Below are 16,379 nucleotides of genomic sequence, written 5' to 3'. Positions count from 1 at the left end.
TATGGTTGTGGTTATGAAATAGATACTGGAAGAACAAGTGAAAGCTACTGAGTTACTGACGAAGTACTTTTATTAGTCCAATTCCAGCAACGGTCAGCACTTCAAGTACAGAGGTGATCCCTATAGCGATCACCTCTGGCAGTCAGTTTTTAATGGAATTTAGGGTACAGTATTATCCCTGAGATTGCTATTTACTTCTTATAGTAGACCCCAAGGTGGACCAGTATCCCCAAGGCTGCACAGCTCCTGTGCTCAAAAACTAGATTAACCGTTTCTAGCTATTCTAGCACTATCAGTGCTATTTGTTATTACAGAAACAAAAACTGAAGATTCATTCATTTAAAATACTCAGTCTCTCAACATTTAGTCCCCTCTTTTCATAAGACGCATTCTTTTTACGCTCTGATTTTGAAGGGAAGCTATCAAAAAATTTTAAATTGTCTGAAACATTATTTCCATTTTTATATGCTGTTGTACATTTTTTTAATAAAAAAACAGACTAAGTGAATCTCAACCATTAATTTATCAAAAGCTGTTACTTTTGGTGGAAGTGATGGTGGTGGAAGTGCTGTGCTGAATGCGGATTGTTAGGGGGGAATAAATGTGCTTCACATAGAGCCCACTGGAAATTAACTTCAGATGCCATTCAGATTAGAATAGCAGGGCTGGAGATTGCTTATTTTGTCATGATAAAACTAATACAGATTTTAAAATAAATAAATAAAGATTACGCTCTGGAATTAATATGACAGTTTATGACTGCTCAAATGAAGTGAGAAATACATTGAGACTCATTTACTATGCAAAAATTGCATATTTTTCTTATAAGAGGAGCTCTTTTAAGCAAGTAATAAGCTTCATCATGCCGGTGAACAGGAACAATTTCATTTATTCCTAAATAAACAGATTATAAGTATGTAGCTTTTTCCTGAAGTTATAGTCTCCTTCCAGTTGAAATTTTTCTTTAAATGTTCATACCATAGTCTTCTGTCACCTGGCGACAGGATCAGCAGGGAAGTAGCTACTTCTTTTGAGGAACTGCTTCGTCATGTACGGTGCCGTGACGCTGCAGATGGAGTTTTGATGCAGCCTCTTCCTGGTCTCCCAGCACGAGCATCAGCTGGTCTTTGCTCTGCCTGGTCTATATTTTAACTCTTGCTTTATGGGTCATTTCCAGAGTTCATCTTATCAAAGTCATCACGAAAAAAACATAATCTCTACCCCAACGACAGAAGCGCGGGCATAATCTGATATGTATTACGTTAGGAGCAACGCCAGGTTTAGCATTCCTTGCTATCCATCTGCTCAGTGATCTACCACTTCATACGTGGTGCTGCACCACAGTTGCTTCCGTTATGGCAGCATAGCTATTTCTATGGTTATACAGTGAAAATCAAGAAAGTGATCCCCTGAAAATTACCCCCCTTTCTCCTCCCTTTTTTTCCCTACACAAAATTTTTAGTCAGATCAGTTCTCAGTCTGGCTCCACATGCAACAGCATGAAACACTTGTACTGGCACACAGCAAAGAACAGCAGTGAGTGAAGGGCTAAGATCTCCATTAAATCCTTTAACACAGCCAAGGAGCTTCTTTCTTTCACCATGGTGAAAAACGCTGGCTTCGTTGTATGAGAAAGTTTCTCATGTCTAAGAGTATCAGGCTACAGTCTTTCTAGTTGAAAGTTCAGATACTAGAAACCAGAAAGGAAAAAAGAAAAAGAAAAAAGGTGCCATTTCAGAGCACAGATTCATGTAATAAGCATGTTGCCCTCTGCTGCTCTGCTGATATAATCATACTCTTTTTACAAATACAGTAAGTATACTTCTGAGCTATTTTTAAATTTCCTAATTTATTTACTTACATTTCCAACCTGTTAATGAGTCATAATTTGAGTAAGTATATATCTAAATTACTGTTTATATTAAATACATATCTCTCTAGAAAAAAGGAACAATTCTTATCTAGAAAGTGCTGTCATACGGTTAACTGGATAAATTAACAGTGTACTGGAATAGCATTTTTAAATCTAAAATACATGTTTGGGTAATTTCAGTAAAAAATCTTTAAGTATGTGGGGAAAAGAGCTTCTCTCAGAGAAGTAAAACCATTGCTCTTATCTGACCTCTGTGGTAATATTCAAGATGGTACTGAATAAAAAAATGGAACTGGGAGTTGATAAATCATTTTCCTTTTTCTTTCGCTCCCGTACATATCCAGTTTGTAAACAAAGTAAAGACTCAGCAAAGACTACAGAGCTGGTGTATACAGTAACCATTAGACGTTTGGCTTTGTCATCGGAGGAAAAAAACCCCCTATTTATTGATTAGCCCGAGTCCTCTATTTTAGGGACTATTATCATTCTGTTCACTCCGATGCCAGTTGTTCCAGCCATCGTGTGCATGATCCGTTGTTACTCAGAAGTGGTGTGCCCTAAGGACAGTAGAGTGCAACCATGGTTTTTCTCAGCTGTAACGTGATAAGCATTAGATGCCAGAATTTAGCAACTCCAATAACAAAAATGGCCTCTTACTTGTAGCAGGGGCCCTACTGCCAAGTGATTATATCAGTAGGTCTCTCAGCTTCTGTCGCATTCAGCCTATTGATTGTTTGGTTTGTAAATACAAACACTGCCACAAACCCAGAACATTTTCAGTCTGAACAGGGATAAAGCATGACAGATGGATGTAGAACACAGATGGAAGGAGGGAATAGAAAGTCTTCGTTGCCACAACCCATATCATACTTATTACAAAGAAAAAAATAGCTCCGTTTCTGAAGCACCCATAAAATATTTTTTGAGCTTAGAACTCTCATAAATTGGTTGCTCAGCAACTTCTGCCCTTTAGGCAGTGAACAGTCCCGCTGTCCCTGTTTTTCTCCTTTTGTTTTTATTTTTCACCCATGACAATCAGTTCTAAGTGTCACAGACATCATCTTCTTTTCATTCACCAAACCAAGATTCAAATGTGTAAGCATTTTATGATCTCCATGACCCCTCCAGTGGCCTTAAAAGTTTAGTTTAATTCCATGGTGATGTTATTTGGCTTATTCCAACTTCACAAGTATACAAAGGTCATTCAGTAACACCTTAAGCGCTCAGAGTTGTTAATTTCCTTAGCATGAAAGAAGAAAACACAATAAATAACTAATTTTTTTTTAGGAAAGCAATGGAAGTGAAAAAAGACCTAGGGACAACAGGAGTTAACCCCTTCTATACAGTAGCTATCAGGGGCGATGTGTGTAGAGCAAAGCCTGGGTAAGGAATCCCTTCTCAAACAGCTTTTGGGCAAAGCTTCAGTGCTTCAAGTTGCCAGTTAGTTAAATCATTTATGAAATATTATCTATCATACACACAAAGAACCATGTAGCCCATCTGATACTATTATTTTCAGTATTTTGCTTCCTCCCGAGACTGAACAAAAGGATTTATTTACCTTGATAAAATGGGGGAAAAAACAAAAAGCCCACCAGAATGCCATGTAGCCGTAGAGATGAAACTGCATTTTTCTGTGTTACTGGAAACAAGAGTAAGGTACGTGCTATGAAAGTGAGATGCCACTTAGAGCATAATCTAACATATTTGAAGAAAAATCCTATCAAATGGTTTAATAATACTGCCCCATTTTGCAAATGGAAAAGCGAAGTAGGGAGGGTAAAGGTTACACCCCAATTATTCTGGAATAGCAATTAATGTGTTTCAGCTCCCGGCCATATGGCTGTTTCACAGACTGTCTTTGGACATTCTATTTGGGCATTTCTGACAGTACAGCAGTAGCACACCATCTATCTAGCTCTGTATTTTAACTCCCTAAATACAAGTCAAAAAGCACACACACACATACACTCAACTAAGAATAATCACGCAAAATGCCAGGGAAAATATTTTTAATCACTGTTAGAAACAGAAATAGTCATTACTATGTCAGTGTTGCAGCCTCTTCCTTTGCAGCTTTACTGATACTCCTTAGAAACTTCCATTGGTCTGGCAATAATGCCATTAAAACCAAGTTATTTTCTATTTAGTGTGCCCAAAAGTGACAAAATTTGGCTCATTTTTACTACTAGGATCCAATAATGTATGCTTCTGAAGTACCACATGTTGTAAAAGCATACTCAATTAAAACCGTTAGGTACGACATAATATTATAGAATATCCTTTCAGAAACTGACAATTTTTTAAAACCTGTACAGATTTGCACAAGTATGAAGCAATTTCTTGTAGATCGTGGAATAATTGCTGGCAGATTCCATTTGTTCCAGAATATAATACAGTAACACTATCAGATGTACGTTTGCATTGCAGTAGTGCAGAAAAATCACTGCAGAAGGAAGACTAGCCTGACTGGAGCTACAGTAAGCAACACGATGATTTGTTGTCACGCTTGTCATCACAAGTTCAGTCTCGTCTTGTAGTAGCTAGATAAGTGTATTTTTCTTGGAAGCGCAGAACATTTTTGAAAGCTATGGCACAACATTTTTATCTCCTGTTCTTAATAAAGCTCCTTTGCCTGTTCAAAAGGAATATCCTGAATTACTAGTGTCCCAAGTTTCTGGTAAAGCTTATCTAATTGAACAGTACGAAGCTTTCAGAATGAACAGAAAAGAAATACAGCATATACTTACATACATTTTTGTGTATGTATACTTACAAGAACAACCCCATATATGTATTTGATAATGTGTGTGTATACACACACACCCATATATATAAAGCTTTGATGGTAGAAACAAAACAGCTGGCAAAGCTTACTCATGAAGTGGGACTGAATCATAAACCATTCAAGAGATCCAGGCTGTTTTCCCAATTTTCTGCAAAACAGTTATTGCCAGATATAATGAACACTCTTCAAAGGCTGATAAGGATTACATCTAAATGAATTTACATCTTCAGAAATTCTAAAGCACATATGAAAATGACAATATTCTGCAAGTAGCATTTGCTGAGGTTTATTAAAATTATTTTGAAATATATCCAAGTTCAAGCCCAACTTGGTTTAAGAAGCAAGTTATGATTAAAGAGCTTTGCTCAGACAGAAGGGGAGACTCGTACAAAAGGTGAGAGAAAGCATTACATCAGCATAGGTCATCCTTTTTTTTGTTAAATCTCCATCCATTATGCTGCATCTTCTGTTTCAGCTATACCTGAGGGTCGGACAGGTTAAAAACAAGACACAAGGATAAAAGCAAAACATTTCCAATTCTAAAAGCCTTTTTATTGTTAAACTTCAGGGGGGGGTGGGGGGGGAATTCATTGTAGTTGATGTTTTTTAAGCCAAACCAATTTCTGCAATTATTATTTTAGTCAGAGCTGAATGTGCTATTACTGCTTTGGTTAACTTCTTATGCACCATTTAGTCAGTCAAAGATTTACGAAGTACTGCACAAAATACGAAAGAAATCCTAGGAATTTCTGGAAATTGAACTGTTAGGGCAGGTTTATAAATCTACAGAAATCCGTGAAGTTTCACCTATTGCCAACCGTAATTACAACTGTGAAATTCTGAAGGAAGGCAAAACTATAATAAAACTTCCCATTTGGGAGCATTTATGACATTTTACTAATTGAGGGAGTGATTCACCATCATGTACCACCTGTGATGTTAACGGTACCTTTGGAAAATGTATATAAAATTCTGCTTGCCCAACAGAATTCTTCATACAGTTGCAGGGACTATCAAAAATGGCAAGGGGAAGGACAATAATATCTTTTTTTTTTTACATTTAGGGTTAAATACTCTCATCAACGACCATAAAGGAATAAATAATCAACCAAATGAAAACCCATGGGACCAAATAGAAAATTGTGCTAACTAGACATGTAAGTTTTCCCTTCATATTCTTCTTACTCCAGATACTACAGAAGGTGAAGTTTGCAACAGCTTATCACTTACCCCCAACACAAGCATGAATGCCATCACGTGTACAGCTCAAGGGTGTAGGACAAGAGCATGTGGTGAGGTTTTGGGAAGAAACCAGACACTGCTAAAGGGAAGGACGAGCGAATATGGAAATGCCTATGCAAATGGCATTGTTCACAGCGTAGAAAGAAAAGGGCAGATGAGGGAATTTGGTAGCAAATCCTACTACTATTTATCCCTCAGCACAAATACCTTTATATTCAGTCTGCTGATAGTCTGCGCAGATTTTTCCTAATCAGATTAGCAAAAATACGAAAGCATCTTGAAAATGGTGGTAGAGAAGTCTGCTTGTTTGTATCTGCCTCTGGCCTGTGAATGCGCTTCCCTTCCCTTATCACACCAAAGTGCTGTGATCTAGATTGCTCATCTTAACAAAACTTCTAAATACACAAAATAATCACATATTCCTTAAATAACACAATGGTATATTAACTACTTTTTCCTAAGTCATGTTACAGTAAAGTGTAATATTTGTATTTACTATGCCCTCACTGACTATTTTAACATATGTAACATTTCTATAGTTCCCCCCCAGTCAGAAACAATTGGAAAAAGTATACAAAACAGTAACAGTTTTGAAGAAAAAAGGATTTTTTAACATGCTCTCATCCTGTGATAATGTCATGCCATAAAAGAAGGCGTGGGCTCCTTTAGTAACACTTTCCAGTTTACAACAAATGGATACATGGGATACCCATTTATAGAAATGAACAGCTTTATCTTAAAGCAAGATCAGTGACAATCATCTCCTCTCCTGTTTATACTTCCATTATTTCATTTGAAGGCAAAAATCAACTCATGGCTGATTTCTCAAAGCCACACAATTTCTAACTAATGCTGCTATTCAGGATGTTTATTATTATGTCTATTATTTTTTTGTTTGTTTATTATGGTTATGCCTATTTTTTTTTTTGGATACTACAGAGCTCCATTTATTTCATGTAAAGAAATAAGCACCTTCATACCTTCCCACACTTCCCAAGCTGAGGCAGCTGTGTAACTCTGTATTAAGTTTACTCTAAAATCCCTGAAAATCCGGTTTTAAAAACTGAACACGAGAAGCCCCAGAAGCTCAGAGCGTACCTTTCACTGTTCAGATATGAGCCATTACAACATGAACATATGCTTTTTCTTTCCCTCAGGGGTTCTTCTGAATAGTCCCTTTGCCTAAGTTCTAGAAATCAGAATGGTTCAGATTCTGAATAAGTTAAATCTTACCCCAAGAAGACACACAATATAATACAAAGTGATGGAAATATAATTACTAGCATTCATTTGCTAAAGCCATAATTTTCTTTTACATTTCTGCAGCTGGTTTAACTTTGTTTCAGTGCTTTCTCCTAGTATATCCTCTGCATGATGATTTGTCCAAGCTCTGATGAACGTTCCCTATTTAATTGATACAGTTGTTTTTATCTTAGGGGTTTTTAACAATTTATGGACATTTTCTTCTTAAGATAAGTTGCACTTTAAAAGTATATGTATATAGAAGAAGAATAAAGAAGGGGAGGAAGGTATCTGCATAACACCTGATCAAGTGCTTCCTCAGAAAAATTCAGTGGCTTGATCCATTTTTGGTATGCAGAGGATTTAACTTTCTCCCTTTCTTATCCACTCTTTTGGCCTCTTTATTTTGAGTTTATGATTACATTTTTAATTTTTAACGTATAATATAGTTTTACTTTATTAGTCTTTGATTTACTACAGGTTTTCCTTGCTTTAAGATAATCATTCATCTTTGATAGCAAGTACAAATAAACATCATTACCATTGCAATTATTTGGTTATTATTTTCTGCTATTTCTTGCTAAGGTTTTGGTTGTTTGGTTGGTTTAATTTAGCTTTCACTAGTGTCTGTTCAAATCAATACTGATTGATTTCTTGTGAGGACAGTTTCTGCAGTCCTCACATCAGGTATTTATTTTATATCTGCTGTGAGATATTACTTTTATTACATTAAATGCTTCTGCTATGTAGTAGAACCTAGTCTCAGTTCACATGGGACAGTTACTATGTGTGAAGCTGAAGAACACATCAGTGCCAATATGATATCTCTATCCAAAAGGAGGCTGCTTCAAGAAAAGTAATAAAAGATTTGGCAGCCTATTGGATTTTTATGAAGGGGGAAAATGGAAGAGAAAGGAAAAAAAATCAGGCTTATTAACCTGGAGCAAAAACTCAGCTGTCAAAGGATAATCCTGAGATGCTTGCCATGTCTTAATTAAACACAACATGGACTGATAAAATGCAGAGAACCTACCTAAACTCCCTGCTGTACAGTGAATTTCTGTCTAGACATTGAAGACTATTCTGAATTCTCTGCAGCTTGCAAATTGTACTGAACAGTTGTCAGATTTCTGCATAATGCATTTCAGTCAAGACTTGAGAAGCAAGAGGCTCATTTGTAAGTATTTTGCAGGAGATGCTTTCCTGACAAGAATGAAATGTTAAGTGGTAAACTTTGCTTTTATAATGTTTTATTATAAACTATATCAAAACATACTTTTAGGAAAAAAAGATGATACATCCATCAGAAGAAACACTAGTCCATCCTCATTTAATAGGTCATCAGTAATTTCATTTAAAAAAAAATTCAAACTTGATGCTACATATTAGCATTATGTAATTAACATTCTAATCTCATTACCAGGAAATACTGTTATTGTGATGCAAGCTTTATTCTTCCCCAACATTTGATAGGGAATATATTTGTAAGAAATATGACTTGACTCTTTTGTGTTTTGACAATCACTGTGTATTACAGTATTATAGTACCATGAGGCTTTGTTTCTTTGCTAGTAAGAACGTAGAAAGAAAACTTGGTCAAAATCTGCAGCCACTCAGGTACTTAACTTAGATCACAATCCATTCTTTGCTTGATAACCTCTTGCCTTACTATGCATTATGTTCTGTTTCTACACTCTGTACCAATTCTGTGACAAGTATAACACTACACATAAATCCTTTTTTAGTCACATAAACTTTGAAATGAGTTTTGTGATGGATTTGAGATTTTTTTAATTTAAGACCGCTATGTGAAGAAACAGGACAGGAAATGGCTGTGATGAGAACCTTGTACAGCTAGGTGCAATTTCAGTGTACCGCATGCCATGTACGGACAACAAATATGCAGCAAGGACACTTGACTTTTTGAAGCAAGGCTCACTTCAAAAATGTTTCTTCCAAAAGAGGCTACTGGAAAATTCAGTTAAGTATGTAATCTCTGAACAATGCCTACAAACAATGGTGCATGCAAAGGTTAATATGCATAGGTGTGCATGAGAGACCTGAATATAGAAAATACTTCACAAATACTTACAGCAAATGCTATAAAGCCCAAGAAGCTAATTAAAGAGTTTATGTCAATAGGAAAGTAAGATTCACTGTTGTTCTGATACAGTGCAACTCCATTAGAGCAACAGCCATTTTTGCCACCCATTAATTTGGCTGCAACCCAATCAAACTGATAGAGTTGAAGGTTACAAAAGGAAAAGACTACTGTAGGCTTCGATTTACATAAATTCAGGTGGTTTACTCCCGAGTTTGTCTTCCCGCTTTAATGTTGTTCAGTAATGCACATGCAATAAGAACATACTTTCTTTACATTCTTTGTGTGCTTCTTGGTGGTCTAAACTGTGTGTCTTTCAGAACTTAAAAGTACCAGTCTTCCACATAATAGTCATTGCAAGGTAACAAGTTATACAGAGACAATGCCTATTAACACAATCTCAAGGATAACTATCATTTAAATCCATAAATATGAAGGGAGGAAATGTGTAACGCCCCACGCTGAGAACAAAAGCATGGTGTCTATGGTCTGCACATGTCTTGGCCACAAAGGCAGGTTTCAGGAACTGCATTCCTCTGCTACATAGGAATATATTTTAGAAATATTCTAGTGTTTAAAAATTTCTTAGTGTGTAGTAATCTATGCTATCAGATATAAACTCTAATTTATGGACATCACGTAAGCTCCTGTTTGGAATACTATTTTAAAATCAGAACATGCAGTCCTGTATCAATTGGAGTGCCAAAAAGTAACTGATCTTCTTGAAAGAAAAATTTCAATTGATTTCAGCAGTCAGTTTATTTGGCACACAGTTCATACGTTCATTTCATTAATCGTCAAGTATGCTAGCTAAAGATTAACACCATCTCATGCTGGCGTTTGATTGCATAAGTTGATAGTTACTCTTCATCGTATTGCTTTTGCAGGAAGCAATGAAGAAAACAAGTCTAACAACTTTCATTAACGTTCCCTAAAATGTATTGGAAGCAAGGCCAAAACTGTTCAGGTTTCCCATTTAACTTCTGAAGACCTGAAAACTAAGTATGAATTTGAACCTGTCTGGTAGCATGTAAGACATCTTCATGCTTTGAGAGCTGCTGTTCTTCAGCAGTCTTCCTTGTTTCAATGCTCATCTGTAGAGTACTTGACAGGGATTTGCTGTTTGCTCACCTGTGCACACAGCCTCTCTGTAGTTCAAACTACTAAATTTCATTGAGAAAAATTAAATACATCTTAAGGACATTCCTGATTTACTTTACTGTATCTGCAATGGCTGGATATCCCAGAGAAACTACATACAAGGATTAAGAGGAAGGATGATGATTTCTGCCTGTCGCTGTAGGGTAAAAGGATACACTTTCTATTAATATTATGTTATTCTGAAAAGGTTTGTGAATCCCTTCCCCCCAAATTAAGTTAAAAACCAGAGATTAATGGACTCAAACCATACTTGCAGTATATTCAACTATTTAAAAAATACTCCCCCATGCAGCAACAATGCCAAATACAAATCCGGCTACATTCTATATGCAAGTCCCAAAGAAATGTATCCTTGGGGGACCCTCTCAGCTGCATTTGTATTGTAAGTGCATTTACAAAGCCAATCGCAGGCCAAAACCCCATTGTTCTGCTATCACTAATGATGTTGAATTTAATCATTGTGCCAATCCATTTATCCACCTAGAAAACAAGCACAACAATTCTGAGTGGGGTTTTCATGAGTATGTAAGTGATTGAAAAATCAATGGGACTTGTTCTCTTAAGTCACTTAAGACCAGATATTAATGGTATTTATGTGTCTGGAGATCAAGACAGACACCTGATGGGACTTCCATAACACCTACCTCCCACTGAAATCTCATCCTCTTACCTTGCTTATATGGGCTATTAGAAAGTTTAATTACTGAGTGATTGAAGTGCTTTGTATAGTGTTTCATGGTCCTTAGGAGAGATGCATGTAGCCTGAAAGCATTTTTATTCAGTCCTCTGGAATGATAAGTCAAGGACTTAGGAATGCTGGTGATTAATTTATCAGGAAATGAAATAGAGCCTAGTAACCTTTTTCCTGCAAGCAGTCCAACAGTCCTTGCATTATAGAAACAAGTATGATCTCCTCTATTCTCCTTCCTAAAAGCATAAGCACTTTAAATAATTTTTTTGGTCAAGCAGTAATTTAGATTTCTTCAGATATTTCACGTCAACTCCTATCATGCCGTTATGTTGGATTCTAATATTCACGTGAAATTCTGCAGATAAGAATCAGCAAATAAACCCACAAAAGTTAATTATAATATGGAAGCATGGCAAGTTAGAATATAGTCGATACAATGAGACATAATGTCATAAATAGATACATTATCCACATAGAGTTTGGAATGCATGGCTAAAGAATCCAGTCCAAAATACAAAAATGCCTAATGATAACATGAAGATTCCATAGTCACATATTTCAAAAATGTGTGGCAGTGGGGGGCAATTAATTCCATATCTAGTGAAAAGATACATGGAAGATAAAACCATAAGTTAAGGCTGGAGTTCTGCTACCTGGCACAACCTATGCTAAAACGCTTCAAACAAAATAGAATAACTGTCTTAAGTGGAAAGGTTCCCATTATTTAAAATAGTAACAAATATTGAAAGGTGAAAAAACTTAAGTAAAAATGTATATCAGAGCAGGATTTATCTTAAAAGACTCCTTTATTGGTTCTTCAAAAAAAAATTTTAAATTATAGCACGTCCACTAGATAGTTAGATTTCCTTGCTCATTTAAGAAAGTATGTCAATGTATAGGCTGCAGGTAACTAGACTGCCTTAAAATCTGTACTCTCAGCATTAGTGCACAACGTACTCTCAGAGCGAGATAGATAACTGTCCTGCTGCGGGACAGAGTAATTCTCCTCTCCAGCTTTCATAAACAAATACTTTGATACAGTCCTTCTCACAATATATAAACATTACATGGGGACTCCTTGTGAAACTGCAGTTCGGTCAAGGGATATTGGATATTTTTAGAATTCTGCCTCTTAATGTGGGAATGACACATGATATTTCAGGAGGAAATTTCCAAGATAGTTTGAAAGAAAAAAAAAAAAGTTATCTGGCCTTCATGATAATACAAACCCAAGTGTGCATTAATGGAAGCAATACATTTTTTACAGAATACAATCTGCTTATTTGCATTTAATTATATAAAAATCTCGCACTTAACAAAATATGATCCTTCAAAAATGGCAAGTCTTTCAGGCATTTGATAAAGTAGTACACAAAGGAAAACTATTTTGGCCAACTTCATCTATGGTGTAGCTGTTAAAGAATTGATTTGACACGTTATATGCAAGCCAAACCAGTTCTGCTTCAGATATAAAAAGACTTACCAAAGGGCAACAGCCTGTTCAATTCAACAAAGGTAATTTAAAGTTAGAGAGTAAAAGGAGTATAGATACCTGCATGCTTTATGTGTTGAATTTACAATAAGACTACTAGTCAAACCAAGAGCAAAGGTACATTCCAGTTAACTCCTTCCTCTCTGACAGAACTCACTTAAATATGTTTTACTTTTCTTCCATTTGAGTCTTACAGAACAGTGTATGTGCTCAAGCTCTGTGTAGTGAGGAAGCCCCATTTTTGTCTCATGGTGCACATATACACATTTACTTCAGAATGAAATGTGAATGTAAATATGTCTCCGGAGGATATGATTTTGGTGAATCAACAGGCCATGCGATACGTTCCTTTGCCCTACAACAGGATGAAATATACGGTATTTTTCTTTTTGAACAAGTAGATGAATGACTAAATTTCTTCCTTTAGACTAACCAAGCCTTACTCTTTTCATCCTCAAGCCTCTGCTGCCCTTAGACATGTATTTTGTGCAAATAAGGTGTAATATTTGGGTTAAAAATTGGTTTTAAAAATTCTAAAGTTTAATAACTCTTAGCCAGACCTTCAAATACAGCAAGGCAAAAATTTTGATTTCTCCCTGTAAGTCAGAAAGGGTAGCAATAATCTCAATGACTAAAAGTTACGCAAATGCTCCCGTGCATGGAGGCAAGAGTTCTGAAAACAAGGAGTAAAACAGCATACCAGCAATATAATTGGGAAGTAGGGATGAAGGATGAATTCAGAGAGGGCAAAAAGGTGACTTTGTTCCAGCTTCCCCGATTCACACTTTTTTGTTAATTATACCAAAAATAAATACATTCAGTTTTACCAACTCACAGTGGTTAGCACGCGATTAACTCTTGATTCTGTAGATGTTTACTGTAGAACTGGTATGACCTAAACAAAGAAGTGATCAATTTTCTGCAGCTATCAAAACTGAATAGTGATGTAGTAGTACAATTGTATTATAGCCTTCCTGTAATCTACTGTAATGTAGGAATTCTCCGTAACATTTAAGGTGTATTCATTTACAAACATTAAATATAGAACAGAACTAAATATGGAATATAGGGGACAGGTTTATTCTGTTACTTTGAAAGCATTCCCCTAACCCATAATGCTACAGCCAACAACCTGATTTTAAGCATCTGAATTGCTCTTCAGCATTAGGCTGGCTTTTTGAAACAGACTTGTGATTAATTACCTATTAAGCCTGCATATTGTACCCCTCATCCCTGTCCCATTCTGGAACCTGCAGTTCCATACGTGTAGAACAAGTTTTCTAGATGGTCTTAACTTGTAGACAAAGACTAGAATAGTACTGTTTTTTCCCCAAGTCCTGGAACCACTGTGATTTGCATTAAAAGGACTATTTAATCTTAATTCTGATATCATCCTGGACACCTCAGGAAAGGTTCACTATGAACAGAAAAACAGCCTTACCATTTCTGTGGACATCTTGATAAAAGAGCAGGCTGTAGAGTACATTGGCAGGTACATAATTTAAAAATTAGTTTTATTTACAGCTTCAGATAGCAGCATTTGATCAACTACTATCAGCTTTTTGAAAGAACCTGTTTTCACACTTGTCTAGCAAAACACTGATGTTTTATTTATAAAAAATTAAAATAAAAAGAAATCCAAATGGACTGTTAAACTTGTTTCAGAAAAAAAAATGGGTTTAGAGTCCTTACAAGATGATTTTCTGTATGACAAAGTTAAGCTTTTGGAGAGATGCTTGAAACTACATTGCCACCTGCTGTCTCAAACAAAAATCAGGAGACAGGTGTGGTTGGCTGTATTAGTTAAAATACTGCAAGTATAATAGAAATCTATTAATTTAGGAAATCCATTGTGAAGCAGGGAATGAAATATAAATTTCAAAATCGTGAAGAATGATTTAGTGCCCACTCTCCCTTTCTTTTGCTTGGCCATGATTGGTCCAGAAAAAGTGAGATGAGTAAATGAGAAGGAAATTACCAGTGAAAATCGCGTAGCTAGTCATGTCAGGCTCATCATAAAAAACCATTCTCTTGCAGCTCATATCACACTGTGACCAGATACATACAGTTGGGATGAAATCAGGGATACGAGATTCATGAAAGTGAAAAGCTGCTTATTACAGACACAATGTTTTGAGAGAGATTGTGGACACTGCAAGCTGACTAGGAAGAAGAAAATGCTTCAGTCTTCTGTATCTCCTCTAGCAAAGAGGTGATTGTCTGCAGGAAACTAGGATTTAGTCTCTTCATGGTAATGCTACATTTCAATGAATTAAGTTTTGGGAGAAGCAGGATGGTGAAAGAAATAGGGTAAGGTTAAGGGTTTTTTAACACCTTGAGTGTTTTGAGGGAACTATCAGAACATAATTTATCGGTATATAACACTGTTAAGTTAATTAGAAGGCATTAGGAATACCAACAGAGACCCCACAAAAAAAAAGAAAGAAATAGGAAAAGATGTATACTGAAAGGTTAGCAATATGAATACTAACTAACTCAAGTATCTGGGAAAAAAACCCAAAACACTAGCGCTCCATTAAATTTAAAAAAAAAAAAAAAGAAGCTGCATTAATTAAAAGGGTATAGTTTAAAGCAGTATTTCTGGGACCAGGTTAATAAGACAAGAAAATTAAAAGTTGCTGTATGGAACACTACAAAAATTGCTATTCTTGGACAGTAGATAAGAAGACACACGGTGCCTGTTGGAAATGTCTTCATCCAAATTAAACAGACGATGTCCTTCCTGATGTATAAGATCCCGATTTCAATGTTGTTGTGGGAAAGCATTGTTCAACAGACTTTGATAAGCATGTGTTCTTTCATTTTGTCTCATTTGTATCAAATTTTCATTCCTGGACTTAATGATAATCCTACAATATATCAGCTAGACAAATTAATGTTCAGAGGTTATTCTTGATGATGTCCCAGGGAGACTCAGAGAGTAAGAGATTCAGAGACACTGATATAAGGCCACCAAAAATGGCAGCAGTTATCAACAACATATCTTGTACGTACTGTGCTTCACAGGGCTTCTTACGTAGTGCATTACTGAGAAAACTCTGGATTTTATTTTCTTTTCCTCCCTTGTTCTAGTCCCCAAATGAAACGTTCAAAGCTGATGTATCAATCAATAAAAACCATATAAACAACTGTGAAGCAATATCTGAAAAAAGACATAATTTTGTCTGATGACTGACATTAATTTTATACAAACAAAGCAGTTCAGATAGCGTGGCAGAGAACAGATTTTGTGTACACATTAAACTTGGCCTCATTGTCTGTTTCTCTGTTACTGCTTATTTGTTTTCTTTGTAGTCTCAAAAGGGCAAAACTTCTATTACTGTCAGCTGGAGTAAGCGCTACAGGATCCGCCCCTAGGTATATGGTACCTTTGGCCGGGCAAAATTCACTACACCTAGAAGCAACACTATTCAAGACAAGTCTTAAGGTCTTAATGTCCTTTGAAATGAAGGATTTCAGTAGGCATTTGGCTTTAAGTGTAAGCTTATAATGCCATCTTGAATAGTAAAAGATCTGAACGGGCTCTGAAGCATTTTATTGACTCTGACGATACTCTTTAACACAGCCAAATCCTCCTTACAAACAGCGAAGATGTTCCTCCTAAAACTGAGGCAAAACGTAGATTCATTTAATTTGCACGTTTACATGCCAGAATTATTCCAGAAGCTGTACCTACAGAACAACGGACTGGACGGCGCTTAATATTCAGCTCCTACGACCTGACGAACGGACCACGGATACCCACCGCCACCTTCAGCGGCCTGGGAA

Source organism: Ciconia boyciana, chromosome 11 (genome assembly GCF_034638445.1).
Source record: "Ciconia boyciana chromosome 11, ASM3463844v1, whole genome shotgun sequence".
Lineage (NCBI taxonomy): Eukaryota > Metazoa > Chordata > Aves > Ciconiiformes > Ciconiidae > Ciconia > Ciconia boyciana.
Note: the sequence above shows the minus strand (reverse complement) of the source record.